The 14597-nt window shown below is 35.4% G+C and overlaps 1 protein-coding gene across 9 annotated transcripts in view; it reads right to left on the bottom strand.

Moving 5' to 3' along the window:
* The window catches only part of ZFPM2 (zinc finger protein, FOG family member 2), a 476528-nt gene that overhangs the window by 30679 nt on the left and 431252 nt on the right, over positions 1-14597 (bottom strand). The gene's annotated exons all lie outside the window — the stretch shown is intronic.

Genomic DNA, 14597 nt, shown 5'->3' with positions numbered 1-14597 from the left:
AGAAGTTACAAACACAGATCCTCAAAAAAGAGAGGAGAGGGAAGAAGGGGAGAGGAAAAAAAGAGAGAGCTCTTACTCTAGAGAAGAACATTTATTTGAATCTTTGAATATTCCATAGAAGGAAGTTAACTTGGTCCAGGAAAATAACCCTGTGAAGCCAAGAATTACCTGGAGGAATAAGAGAGTGAACATAAGGAAAATGGTGACTGAAACAAACTCATGACACATCCTGACTTTTATTGTGAATTGCTTGAGTAGCTAAAACTAGCTCAACAAGAATGCATGAAGTCTACTTTTATTTTAATAAAGTAATATGTACTTCATAAAAGACCATGTTTTCTTTGTGGCTAAATTCATTTTTCAGCGGCTAAAAAGTAAAATGATAAAAAAAAAATCCATGCAAGACAATGAAAATCACGAGAGATGACAAACTATCCTTACAGAACGAAACTGTAGCCTTTTTCCTCATCATTCCAAATAAAAGATAAAGAAATAAAACAGGTCTTGTTGCAAATTTCTAGGCATATTTTTATCTTACTATGGTGAACAGTTGCTCATAAGATTGTAAATGCATGTGGCTGGTAGGAACCATGGAGGGCTTCTAGATCTCTTGTTAGAGGTGAGGAAAACAGAGGTCCAATGAGTTAGGTGATGTGCCAAAGGTCACACAGGTGTGTGTGTGTGTGTATGTGTGTTTTCTTCTTCACGTGGAGTAGCTTCTAGTGTAGTCTACACTAGTCTTCTAGTGTAGGAGTGCTGTAGGATAATCTGTGGTTAATGACTTTGTCTTAATACAGGTACCTGTTTGTTAAACCCTTTCTATGGTATCTCATTTTTTTTCCCCAGAAAAACTTTGATGTTGGTGTTATTATATCCACTGAGAAAAAGCTTAGAGAGATTAATCATCCAAATTTATAGAGTCTAAATTGTAGGACTAGAATACAAATCTGCCCACTCCAAAGCTCTTTGTCATGCAGACTCTTAACTAGTTAAAGAGAACACAATCAAGTCATCAGTCTAACAAACACAGAAACTCTTATAATTGGAAACTCTGACAAAGGATCCTTATCCATTTGGGAGCGAGCCTTGATGAGGGGGTCAAATTCAAATGTGCAGCATGGATCTAACATTACTCTTTCAGGCTCATTCTACCTTTGCAGGTGACTGATGCTGTAAGAGAACAAGACAGTCCTAGTGAATCAATAAAGAAATGGGTCCCTGATCCTAGGGATATGTAAACACTTCTTGGTTTACAACAATGGAGAGGTAACTAATAGGAGTCCCATCTATCAACCAACAAAGATTAAGGACTACTAAGTATTCATATTATGTTAGTATTCCAGTAGGTTTTTTAAATCTCTAAATTGTGTGAACTCTTGGGGGGGGATTTTATATAAAACATTATTAAAATATGCTCTCTAGCTTTAGTAATGAAACTCCCCAACACAGTGGTAAAAATAAGTAAGAAAAAATATATACTGCCTAATTTGAGAAGCATTTCCTCATAAATAGTTCAGAAATTATTCTGCATTTAATAGATGCTTCTGTTTTCCCAGGACCTTATTGTATAGATATTGTTATATCTAGGAGGTGATTTTTTATAATGCACTTGGATTTAACTGTGCAGTTATTACAAATGGTAATGGAAGATGAATGTATAAACTTTTGAATACAATGCAAATGAATGTCACCCCTAAGCAGGGTAAGGCCACTTTTAGGTTTGTGTGTGTGTTTTTTATCCTACTTTGCTAAGGTAGGGTATTAAATAAGTGACACATGCAATTGCATATTTAATAGCAGATGCTTGCTATGTGGTGAATTAAAATTATTTTCATCTTTTAAATTTAAGAAATGCTAAAATAAAAATAGCATTTTATTTATAATAAATAATTATTTCTCCAGTTCTCTGTACATTTTTTTTGCAGAAAAAAAGTGCTTTTTTTTTGCCACTACCTAAATTTTTGAATAAGACTGAAATCTATGAATGACTTTGGAAAATAAATCATTTGATAAAATGGCAACAGAGGCTTAACAGTTGCAAATTTAAGATATCAAAAAGCCTTTGAACAACTAGCCTACCTTAGTCTCTCCTCTGGCAGCCATAAGTTTTTTTTTTTTTTCATATTACCCAATTGTCTTTTTTTCCCCAGTGAAAGTTATTACATTCCTTTACCCATTTTTTTAATCAAAATCATTTCCAACTTATTTCAGTCTGTCACAATAATATTTTCATAGGAGCAGTGTTGTAACCTAATTCCTTCATTTGAATAATACATTCGTTTTTAATTACTGCAACTTGATCTCAGATTATTCAAATAACTGTTTCATTTTTTATGCTTACCGTGACCCCAGTGTATTTATAGGCTTTTATCCTTACCTGATACCAGTGTAATGTAATTATAGATTGTATTTTAATCATCTACTATATTCTAGTGAGTTTGTTTAAATCACTCCAATCCTGAGCCTTTTATTTCTATGCCTTTTAAAATTCTACAATGACATTCTCTTTGCATAAAAGCGATATTTTTATAGTTTACATCAATGAATATTTTGCATGCATTGCTGGCTACAGTCCTCATTTAATAATTTTAAAGTCACTATACAGGTTGGTACATAAAATCAAACTGTGCTTTGTAAACAAGAGAAGTATATTGTTTGAAATCTTTACACCTGTTTGTTTTCCAGACTGCACACCCCTCTTTAATGGCTGTTTTAAAACCACAGATATGCATTATACTCCTGATCATTGTGGCTACGTCTGGCACTCAAATCCCTATAAATAGCTACTCCATTGGAACACAGGCCAAGTTTCACTGGTGGTGGAATAGGCTCATCTGATACAAATTATTTTTACTAGTAATTTTACTATCAATCATTCTAAAATCGCTTGACCAGTTTTCAAACTATCACCCCATCAGGAAAATCCAATATTTCTAAGCTCCTTCAGATTAGTATCTGAGCTGTGGCACAATAGTGGATTTCAGCAATGGTTTTAACAGTGAAGCAGGAAGTTGGTCTAAGAAGATGGCTGACAATATTACCAATCTATAAAGGTCCAGCATTCTTCTTCTGATTAGGCTTATAGGCCTGAAATGCTGATTTTCTGAATGAGTCTGATTATTGTCTCAAAATCCTGGAATCATATTAGATTCTTCATTATTCTCACTCCTCATAGCCAATCAATCACTAAATCTTACCAATTCTACATCCAAAGTACTTTCAAATCTTTCTCCCTTTCTCCACCTATAGTGATATTCACTCAGGTCGGACCCCATTGACTGTATCTCACAATGGTTAATCCCCCTACTTCCTGACTTGTATTTTTCAATCCGTCCTTCATATGATTGCTACAATGCATGTCTAAAACACAAATCTGATTCTGTTCCTACTCTCTATTAAAATCTTTGAGTGGCTCTCCACTGCCTAAAGGAGAGAGCTCAAGCTTCTCAGACGTCCTAGAAGGAGCACACTAGTAAAGCATCATCTTGGCTACCACTTTGGACTAGGAGAAATCAAGCTGATCTACACAGATAATATTTAATTGTATTTATAAGCCAAAACTTTGGGAGGAAACACAACATGGGTAAGATGCTATAAAGCTGCGAGTTCCTGACATTAATAGTTAATGAAAAGCAGGACTTTTCATAAATCCATGTTGGTCATGACTACAGAACACATCTTCCGAGTTTCTCTTTATAGATCTGACTTCTCCTTTCCCCCATCTTTAATTCCTTCTTTTACTTCAAAGTAGATAAAAGCGATAGCAGTAAACACCTTAAATATAAGTACAACATTTAAACCCCATGATAGAGTACAGTTTAAACCACTAACTTCCTTCACATCCAGCAAAATCTCAACAGTGAGATTTTGGCCAACATTTCACTCATTGTTGAATACATAACATAGCGCCTCTTGAAAATTTGAAGACATTCAAGTCACAAATTATCAAAGTGTAAATAAGAGAAAAAGTATTTGGCAAAAAATATCAAAAACGATAGCTCACTCTGCTTCCTTTTTCCCTACTGCAAATTTCTTTCACTGAATAAAGGCATTAACTTAACTGACTAGTTTTTAGAAATAACTCATAGAACCTTGAAACCGAAAATAGGTCACAGTTACAAAATGTCTTGAGATGCTAAATAAAATAATGGCATGAAATAGGGGATTTGGGGACAAACTGCATGATAACTCTCAAAAATGAATTATGCTGCTGTTTTCAACCTTGATGGAGAACCGTATGCTTCCCTTTGGGATTTCTTCTACCATTTGGTACAACATGCACTTTGGCTATTATAATACAAGCTTCATTAGAGAAGTAAAATGCAATTGTCTCCATGAGATCAAAGGATAATCTATTAAATAAAGCAACTGGAACTCTAGAATGAATAATATGAAAAGTTGGAATTTTACGGTGACTCAAGATGTAAATCATACCAGCATACTGTGGCGAAATGCAGAACTGAAGATTAGCTTTTTTAAGGAAAAACTGACAGTGATGTGAATGATCTGAAAAAAATATGAAAAGATATATGAATTATAAACAATTTGTTTTATGTACTAGATTAAACCTAGCATTGCTGCTTATGTTAGTAAATTTAAAACCACTCCTGTCTAACTAGGAGAGTAATAAGAAATAAAGAACCTCTAAAATAATAGGTACTGTGATTTTTACAGCATATTCTGTATTCAATGATTCAAGGACTTTAAAAAGATAGTTTATGTTAAAGCAAAACAAAACAAAATGAAGCCCTTAAAGTGAACTGCTTTCAGTAGGGGAACTAAAGTGACATACTGTATTCTGACCACTTGGTTCTTAAATCTGTGAGGATTTTGCTTTTAAATGAAACAGGGAACTTAGTACTAACTGTTTTAAATCAAAGGTCTTTATGAATTCTGAACGATAGAGTCCATGTTTTCCTGAGGAAAGTGAGAGCAGTAGAGGCAGGTAAATCAAACTACTTCTGCACATTAGAGGTTCTGAATTTTATTTCTTTTCAAATACTTATTGGATACTTGGGGTTTTTTCTTCTAAATGGAAATGACAGATTTCAAAACACCTTACTATTTCAGGGCATTACATCACTTAAGTCATTTACAAAATTGTATAAAATTACCCTGAAAACGCATCAAGTAAAGCAATGTACCATGAAACTAAAAGAAAAAAATCATAAAAAGACACATTTCATTTTGCAAGGGAACTATAATAGAGTCAAGGGTCTAAAAATGAAACAAAGTTACTCCTTTTACGTCTAGGAGAACAATCTAACCTATTACAATGTTCTTTGAATCTGTGGGAAACTTTTTTTTCTCAAAAAGAAAACACTGGGGAGGAAATTCTTTTTTTTTTAAAACCATTGGTTCAGTGAATTATTGAAATAAGTAACAGAAGTAAAAAGGAATCACCAAGGATAACAGACAATAAACACCTAATACTCTAACAGAAACAGGAGAAATCATGAATATTCTGAATGTATTTAGCAAAATGTCATTTTTGAAAATTAATATTTTGAGAATTCAATTTTGACTATTTTCAAGTGAGTTTCTATAAAGCTATGTCCAAATTTTCTAAATCGCTTAATACTTTCATACAACCTGTACTTTCTTCATGATAAAATAATTTAAAACATGATCTAGTTCTATCACTCCAAACTCTGCTATTTTAAAGTTTGCCTTGTGTATCAGAAGGCAATGAATTGTACTTCCATTCCCTGGGTCTCATGCTCATACTTTCAGAAGATCAAAGGGAGTACTGGGTATTTATCAATTAATCCTAAAAACATTCAAAAGAAGACAACAGGATGAAAATTTGGTCAATAAAAAGTCCTGCTCCAGTGGCAGTATCCTCCCACTTCCGGACTCTGAATGGAATTACTCTTCAGTTTCTAAGAACGGCCTATTTTGTGCTTCGCTACCAACTGACCGCTGGGAAGTTGGCTTCACTTGTCCTCAGGAGTGTGATGTTTGTGACCTCCTTCTTTTAGATATGCAAAACCTCAACACTCTCAGTAATCACCACACTTGTTCAGTGATTTTACTCCATTTGCGGTGTTAACACCCAGAGATGACCCAACGATACAGTGTAAAGAACTAGCATCTTTCAAATCAGACAAATCTGGGTGAAAAGGCCAACTCTGGACATTTAGCATCTGTGTGACCTTGAGCAATTCACTTATACTTCTAAGACACAGTTTCCTCACCTGGGATATGGAGATCATGCCTAGTCTCAGGTGATTGTCCTTACTGTTACATAAGAGCACTTTATGTAAAGGACATGGCACAGGGGTGAGAATGGATTAGGCACTTCAAAAATGTTTGTTCTGCTACCTCCTCATAATTATTTTACTTAAAATGGCAAAGCCTATTGCTGGCAGGTTCAACCAGGGCAGACTAAAATATCACTTATGTGAGGTATCAAGGCATTGGCCCCACATAGCACATTACATTTGCCACTCTGTTGCTGACACTGGTTTCCTTTTGGGGAGTGATTTATATCATTGGTTTCAGACTGTCATTCCCCAAGAAGACTGGCCCTGTTTAGCTTGCAGACTTCTATTGTCTGCTGCATTTTTGGAATAAACATGCACTTGCTAATATCCCATATGCCCCGAATCCAGAAACTAGGTATTGCCTGCAAAACAGCAGAACCCTTGGGATTTACATATATTTGTAAGAGTCCTACATTATTGGGATTTTTTTTTAAGGTCATAGATTGAGGTTTCTTTTAAAACTAATATACTATAAGAAGGAGAAATAAAGATGTCATAACTGATATGGTATTAAATTTTTTTCTCTAGCACACACTTTCTATAAACATGTATATTTCCAACCTATAATTCACATTTCTGTAGAGAAATTTGAATAGGAATTTTTAAAATATGAGTCAATAAATACCTGAACAAGACAATATTATTCAGACTAATTAAAGCTCCTTCTAAATTTTAACAACTTAGCTAGATTGGCAACACTGATCTAATGGTTAAAGATTATATCATATATTATCATTACTGAGCCATTAGTTTGGGTATGCTTATATAAAAAATCTGGCAAAGCATTTAATTTTGAAACTTCTAAAGCGATTACAAGTGTGTATGTGTGTGTGTGTGTGTGTATGTGTGTGTGTATGTGTAACATAGTTTAGGCATTAATTTGTAAAATAAAAACTATAAACGTGAAAAATATTTATATGAACATCACTCCTGGATGGAAACTCCATTTCTAATAGTCAAACTTGACGCACATACTGGTTTCTTGGCATGCCCAGCTCAGAGCCATCTGTTACATTGGCACTGTGCCCACTCACAAGGAGCTATGCCAGTTTAACATGATATAGGTGACACCAAAATGAAGGTTTGAGAGGATAGATAGTGGTGTGAGCTATGAACCCTCCTGTAATCAGGACTTTTGGTGGCTGACTTTATTGAAGTGGGAGATTTATATTAACTCTGTGCATCCTGCACTAGCAAAATCTCCATTATTTTAAAAGAACCAGTATTGCCTGTCACTCAGCAGAGTATACAAAATTTTACCAAAGTGAGAAAAGTTCAGTATCGTAGTCTAAGACCTTGTACCATCTTGCCACTAATACGCTTTGGTACATTTTCCTAAATCAGGAAGACACACCGCAATATGACTGATTTTCAAAGGAATTTCCACAGGGCTCTATGCATTAACCTTTTACAAAATGTTAGTACCATTAAAATCCTTGAAGTTGACTGCATTCCATTATCTTGCACATTTTGACATTTTGAGATATATATGTACATACACACTCTTGGTTTTTAGGGACAAAGCCCACACAAGTGTTTGTAAGGGGACTCAGATATTTTCACATAAACCAGTAGGTCAAGCCATCCTGAGCCAAAAGAAGCACTAGCAGTGCAAAACTGAAAATGTCCTATCGAGCATTCTTGGAGCATCATGGAATATTATTTAACCTCTCAATGGCTAAAATCATGATTTATATATGTATAAAAAGAACAATAATTCAGGAAGATTAAACTAGACACTTTCAGAATACAGTCTAGCTGACTTCCTAACTTTTTTTTTTTTTTTTTAAAGGAAAGACAGAGAGAAGGAAGGAAGGATAGAAGGAAGGAAGGAAGGAAGAAAGGGAAACATCTTTAAACATTTTCTTGTTTTATTGTATTTTGTTTCTTTGTTTTTGTTACATGGGCTGGGGCCGGGAATCGAACCGAGGTCCTCCGGCATAGCAGGCAAGCACTTTGCCCACTGAGCCACCGCGGCCCACCCGACTTCCTAACTTTTTAATTCATGGCCAGACTTACTTAGTCAGACAAGGTGGCACAAAAGATGAGGTGGCCAGTAAGATAACTTTCATCATTATTTTATTCAACCATCTCTTCACTCTTATATTTATAGAGCATATACTGAAGGCAAAGTGGAAGAAAGTAGGTGAAAGAATATGGATTATTCCCTCAAAGTGCTTGCCCTGTACTTAGAGGGGTTCTGGATTTCTCTTCCACTGTCTCATGATGTTGAACCTTAAGGCAAGGCCACTGGACTGACCTGCAGTGGGTATTTGCTGATGAAATGTTAATGATTCCCATAGAGATATGTCTTTTAAGACTCACACCATCTTAAAAGGACATCTGGCATAGAATCAGGTGGAGCTGAGATAATCTGCTATAGCCTTCTAGAATTAAAAGGTAGTCAGGTGACAAACTTGTGTGTTCTAATATAGTTTTAGGCATTTTGAAGCTCTGCGACTTTGAGTGATTGCTTATTCTCTCTGAGCCTCTGTTTCTTTCTCTATAAATTAGGGTAATATTTCTTACTTTCCAAGATTGTTTAAGGATAAAAGATGCCTAATATGAAGAAAGGGGCTCAAAAATGTTAATTCTATTATATATCAAACTAGTGTGATTCAGGAGCAAATGATATATACCATCACTTACTTTTGTTTCAATTGCAGTCTATACCTTATTTAGAAATATGATCCATAATGGACTAAGACTTTGAAAAGTGAGTTTGCTCCTTGTTCAAATGCATCTTGTAATCTTATTCCTAAAGAAGTCTTAGTTACCTATTTTAAAGAATCAATGTCAAGCTATGTACCATGAAGTAAAGATCATATGTCCCTGCCTTAGCATATCACTGTCATTTTTATCTTCTCACACTTGTTTTGGACCCAGAGTCTACAGACATGAAGCACAGTTAATTTTAAGTTTACTTTTATTTGAAATAAAATTCAAAGTTAATGATTGATTTAATGTAGTAAGATAAGGTTGAGGCTGTGGACGAGTAGAGAATAACCAAGACAGTTTTAAGTTGAGAGCTAGCTGAGGGAAACCTCAAAGCGACCAAAGTTCCTTGTCACTCCAAATCCTTTTTTGAATTAAAAAAAGTATGTTCTTTGCATGGAGAGTCCCAAACAAGGAACAACCCCTGACCAACTCAATAGTTACTTGCCCCATGGTCTTGTCCTCTCTCCCTGTAGTGGAGACATGCTGGCAGAGCTCCTTGTGCTCCAGAGCCTTTCCACATGTCACTCCCTCCAGAGGCTGATCCTCCCCTTACACTGCAGGGAGGATTTTACCAACCAGGAACCATTCCCTGAGCTCCTACCTTAGGAGTTATAGAGAGAAGGTAAGGTTTAACAAATGAATATGATTGCTGAATCATTAAATTGATGTATCTTTTAGTCTCCCATATCTTAGAGCAGCTACAAGTGAAAACCCGAAATTGTGGAATTGCAATCTATGCCAAACTCTGAAACATGCTGTGCAACTAATTGTGGTGCTGTGTTGTGAAATTTATAACTTTTTTGTATATATGTTGTTTTTCACACAAACAAGAAAAAAAAAGTTGATTGTGATGATACTAAAATATTTATTTATTCCTTTTAGCTACCTTTATTCCGGAGCAGCTGGAAGGAAAAATCTAAGAGGATCATGTGGTAGCTCAAGACAAACCCTGGGATCTGCCCTGTAACTACTTTATTGAAGAGTGCTTTGAAAACTATTGCTTTGTTTATTTCTTTGCTTTGTACATATGTTATACTATACAACAAAAAAGTTTTTAAAATTTCGTAATAAGGCTCTTAAAAATTGAGCAAGACTTTTTTTTTTTGTTAAAAATCTAATGAACAAGGGGTGTTAGGGTAGTTCAGTGGTTGAATTCTCGCCTGCCATGCGGGTCACAGTTTTGATTCCTGGCCCATGGCACTTCTGAAACAAACAAAGAAACCAACAAAAACAACAAACTTCAGCAGCTACTCACATGGAAAAAGAATGAAAAGTGATCCCATCATACAGCATACAAAAAAATTTTTTTTTTAATTTAGTGAACAGCTTAAAAAGCAAACTCAAAAGCATAATGCCTTTTGAACTATTAAAATACTATTGCTGTATTACTGTCAATTATGTGTTAATTTGAGAGCCTTGTGTTCATCTATTTATAGTAGGGTTTTCTATATAAGTTTAAATTATCCTGAATAATGGCACAACTATGGCTAATAGGTATACTTTAACTAGCTGTCATATAACACACCAACGCCTGTTGGGTAGGGAGTAGAGTGTGTGTGTATGTGCATGCATATTTATGTATGATTTTCAGCTGTGAAGCACTATCTTGGATAGGCAAGACTCCAAAAATGATCAGACTTGCAGTGGGCATCGTGATTTTTGTCCCCCTTCATTGATGCCATAATTTGTGAATGTTCCCATTTGAGTCAATGAAAGAAAGTAGTGATTATTACGACTGAAGACTATGTCTCAGATCTTTGGTATTCACAAAGCAGGTGATTAAGAAAGTTTGTTGAAAACATGGAGTATCTCTTTTATTCATATTAGTAAAATGCATTTGTCATTGTCACAGTCATGAGTCTTGTTCCCCAATACTCTACTTATATAAATGTAAGGAAATTCCTATATTCTTCAATATGTCTTCCATCAAACCATCCCTAATTGTGAAAATTCCATCTTCAGAGTTCCATCCAGGTGTTATAAAAGCTCTGAGAGAGGATATGAAAGTTTCATCGCTCAGTGAATATATGAGCCATGGGGGAGGAGGGTGGGAAGAGAGGTCCCAGGCTGATAAACAGTTTTATGAAGTTGGTTTCTGCAGGCTTGGCATAGCTTCAGCACACCAGAAGGCCAGGAGAAAATCAGAGGAGATGAGAGTAGAATTGAAAGAAAAAAGCCCATCATGTAGTTTTGCTTAAGACTGACTCTGCTCATCTACCTATACTATTGCCAGACTAATAGAAGGTAAATACAGTGTGTATATATGTGTGAGTTCAGGAATGTGGGGAATTTAGCTTAGCCAGAAATGGAAGTTAATAGCCATTACCACAGAAGTTGCCACCTCAAGGAATTTATCAATGCATTTTGAATTATAGACATAAAATATATCCCAGATATAATAACTATGGTGTTTGGCCTAGATGTGGAGAAAAATTTTTATAATGTGCTTAGATTTTCATTTTTAATTACACAGGTGACTGCTTAAACATTTCCATTAATATAGGAAATTAAAATATTTATTTAATGGGTTGAAATTGTTCATTGTTGTTCTAATTTTATAAATAGACTGCGTTTTAATAATCTATCTTTTAAAGCTAAGCAAAACATGTGCATTTTGGACACTGCAGCATTATCTGTCTTCAACTTATGAGTCTAATATGCAATGAGACTAAGTGATTGGGCTGCTATAAATTTGGAGATAAAATGCCTTTAGACGTCACTCTAACAAGACTTGCATGCTATTAGTATTCTCTTAGGGATCAATTTTAAAAGTTGTAACATAATAAAAAATGGTTGGACTATATTTCCCCACAGCTTTCATTTTATTATGTTGCATGAAATATGCCTTTATTGGCTACAGCATTACTGGAAGTAAAATATACTGGGTACTGAAAAATTCTGTCACTTTGTATTAGCTGTAAATTATTGACTAGTATAAACCCTAATTTCATTTGTCACATTCTGTTGCGTTGCTGCTCTTCCCTGTTCCCATTCTGTCATTCTGGCAGGCCTGCGCTGCCCCAGGTATCACGGCATCGCCATCTGCACCCGACATCTGTCTCTCTATTGATCACACGGGTTTAGCACTTGATCAAACAGAGCACAACAGAATACATCTCTTTTTGCAATACTGCCAATGCCAACTGCTGCATGCAGTCTACTACAGACGCCTCCTTTACCAGTTTAAAAACTGCATTTGCATGGCTTGGCTTTGCTGTAAAACTTAGCTTACCCCCTTTTCCCCTCAGTCTTATACTGCCCAAGATTTATAGAGTTAAAACCTAGTTTTCATATAATTTCAGAATTAATCAGGATAAATGTGACCAATGCCACCAATGATAGGAAGAGTCACTAGGACAGTTATAGGTAATATCATGATGTGCTTTTTAGGCCTATAGACATGAAAGCCGTCATTCTTACTTCGTTTGCGGGCATTTGTCAGGCTGTGTGGAACCTTTGACTGCCAACTGAGCTTTTCACTTTTCATTCAGCTGTTTTGGTGTCGTGTAACAGTCACTTTAAAGCTAACCAATCCAGGAGACAAGTGCTCCACACTGGCATACAGTGTTGAAGCAATTAAGAGCCCACCGAGGTTTCACCTTATACAGGCAGTGCCAGAGAAGTCTATGGAAGCAATTGCAGACTTTTGGTTAGGTGCAGGGAAAAACTGCATATTTTCAAAAGGGCTACAGAGCTTACCTGAAGGTAGGGTCGCATGCACAGCCACAGAAACCAGTGCCAAGATGTTGTAATAAACAGCCAGCACAATGGAAAGATAAGGTTACAGGGAGATATTCAAGGAGAGTAAAAGGCAGAACAGCAGCAGTTTTAGTTCCCAGAAATACAATAGTAGGATTAAGGTATGTAGTTATTTTGGTTCTCATATTTTCACACTTTACACAGTGAGACAAATTGTTTCCAGGGAGAATATCTTATACTCACCATGTAAACAAATAAATAAAAATGCCTTTAAATGTTTAAGACAGCCATATCATGCTTAAAACCTATTCAATATCATACTAACCAGATATTGCATATTTTATTGATAGCCTTACAAATTACCTTGGGAGAAGGGGTAGAGAAGAAGCGTCAATATTAAAAATGATCAAGTACTTTTTTTTAATGAATCATGGTGGTTATGATATTAGCAACCCGTGTTTTTAAAGTCAGCATTAGTTGCATCATAAGCTGAGTGGATTCTGGCAATGTATTATTCATAAGATGTTTTGTAGCCAAATACATTAGAGTATATAGTTGTACCAACAAATTAATATTTTAGAGCTAATTGAAATTGTTCTTCCTATAAAGATTAAGCCTCTTCTACCCAACATACTTCAGTCATTAAAATAACACTTACTGCCTTGTCTAAATGATGTCTGACATTAATGCAAAGCTATATTAAAGCACTCAAATGACCAGTTCTTTTGTAATGTATTCTATACGATCAGACATTGGGTCACAGTTGGGCACTGTGTATGAAGTGGTATCAAGTGGAAGCTAATTAAAATATATTCTCTATAGAACTTTATAGAAAAAAGAGACCAGTAACCATCAGAAGGTATTCTGAAATGGCATTTTTGAAAGGCTTGCAGCATGCTTTATTCTCCTTGCATAAGGGTAATTTTTGACCTTAAAGGTTTTAATGTAGGCTCGAAGCTTCAGTTGGAAAATAAAAATTTTTTATAGTGTTAATAAATCATTATGATATCTTTCCAGTGCTTTTCTTATGTAATTTTTATTTCCCTGAAAATCAAGTGTCATTTTCAAAGCAATAAAGTTTTTCTGTATTTTGTCACATTTTAATTCAACTAAATACCTCCCTACAAAGAGTCAGAGTTAACCTTTCCTGTCTCTGCTGCTGTCACTGCAACTACTACTACAATACACACACACACACACACACACACACACACGCACGTGCATGCACACACTAAATTTCCCAGACTATCCCAAAATGCAGGGGCAGACACAGTGACGGTCTGAATCTATGGCAGACTTGCTCTCCCATTACAAAAACCCTCCTAACAGTAGCCATTAAATCCTCTACTGCCAGGGCCAGTTTTGAAACAGTCATGTTTGGGTTTACAAATCATGTCCTGGTTTTATTCTCTGTTATCCCACAGACACATCTGTGTTAAAAAGGAAAAAAAAAATCGTACACTTTACCTTCATCTATAGAAAAGAAATAAATTAGTTACTACCACTTTTCTGTTACTACCACAATTCACATTTCTTCTTATATTCTTTTTGAGAAATTAGATTCCATTGAGAATGGCAGGTCAGAGAACAAGAAATTCAGGCACAATATTCATCTCTAGAGATCAGGGGTCCTAGACAAAGACTGTGCTCCTGATGTATTTTATTCAGAGCATTTTCATTGATGTCACTTCATCTCAAACTTTTTCATCTCTGCATGGTAAGACTGAGTTTCAAAGCCTGCACTTACCACTTCCTGCTGTCTAGAATAAAGCATATATTTGTGAATGAATAAATCTACTTCTGGGGCTACCGATTTTCAAGACAGTGGACTTAAGACTCTATAAAGCCAGTTGAACACTGATTTATTGTCCAGTTTTGCTTTTAAATCAAATAACTGCAAATCTTTCCACTTAA

The sequence above is a fragment of the Tamandua tetradactyla genome, chromosome 6, assembly GCF_023851605.1.
Source record: "Tamandua tetradactyla isolate mTamTet1 chromosome 6, mTamTet1.pri, whole genome shotgun sequence".
Classification (NCBI taxonomy): domain Eukaryota; kingdom Metazoa; phylum Chordata; class Mammalia; order Pilosa; family Myrmecophagidae; genus Tamandua; species Tamandua tetradactyla.
Note: the sequence above shows the minus strand (reverse complement) of the source record. Positions and strands in the feature narration are given on the sequence as shown.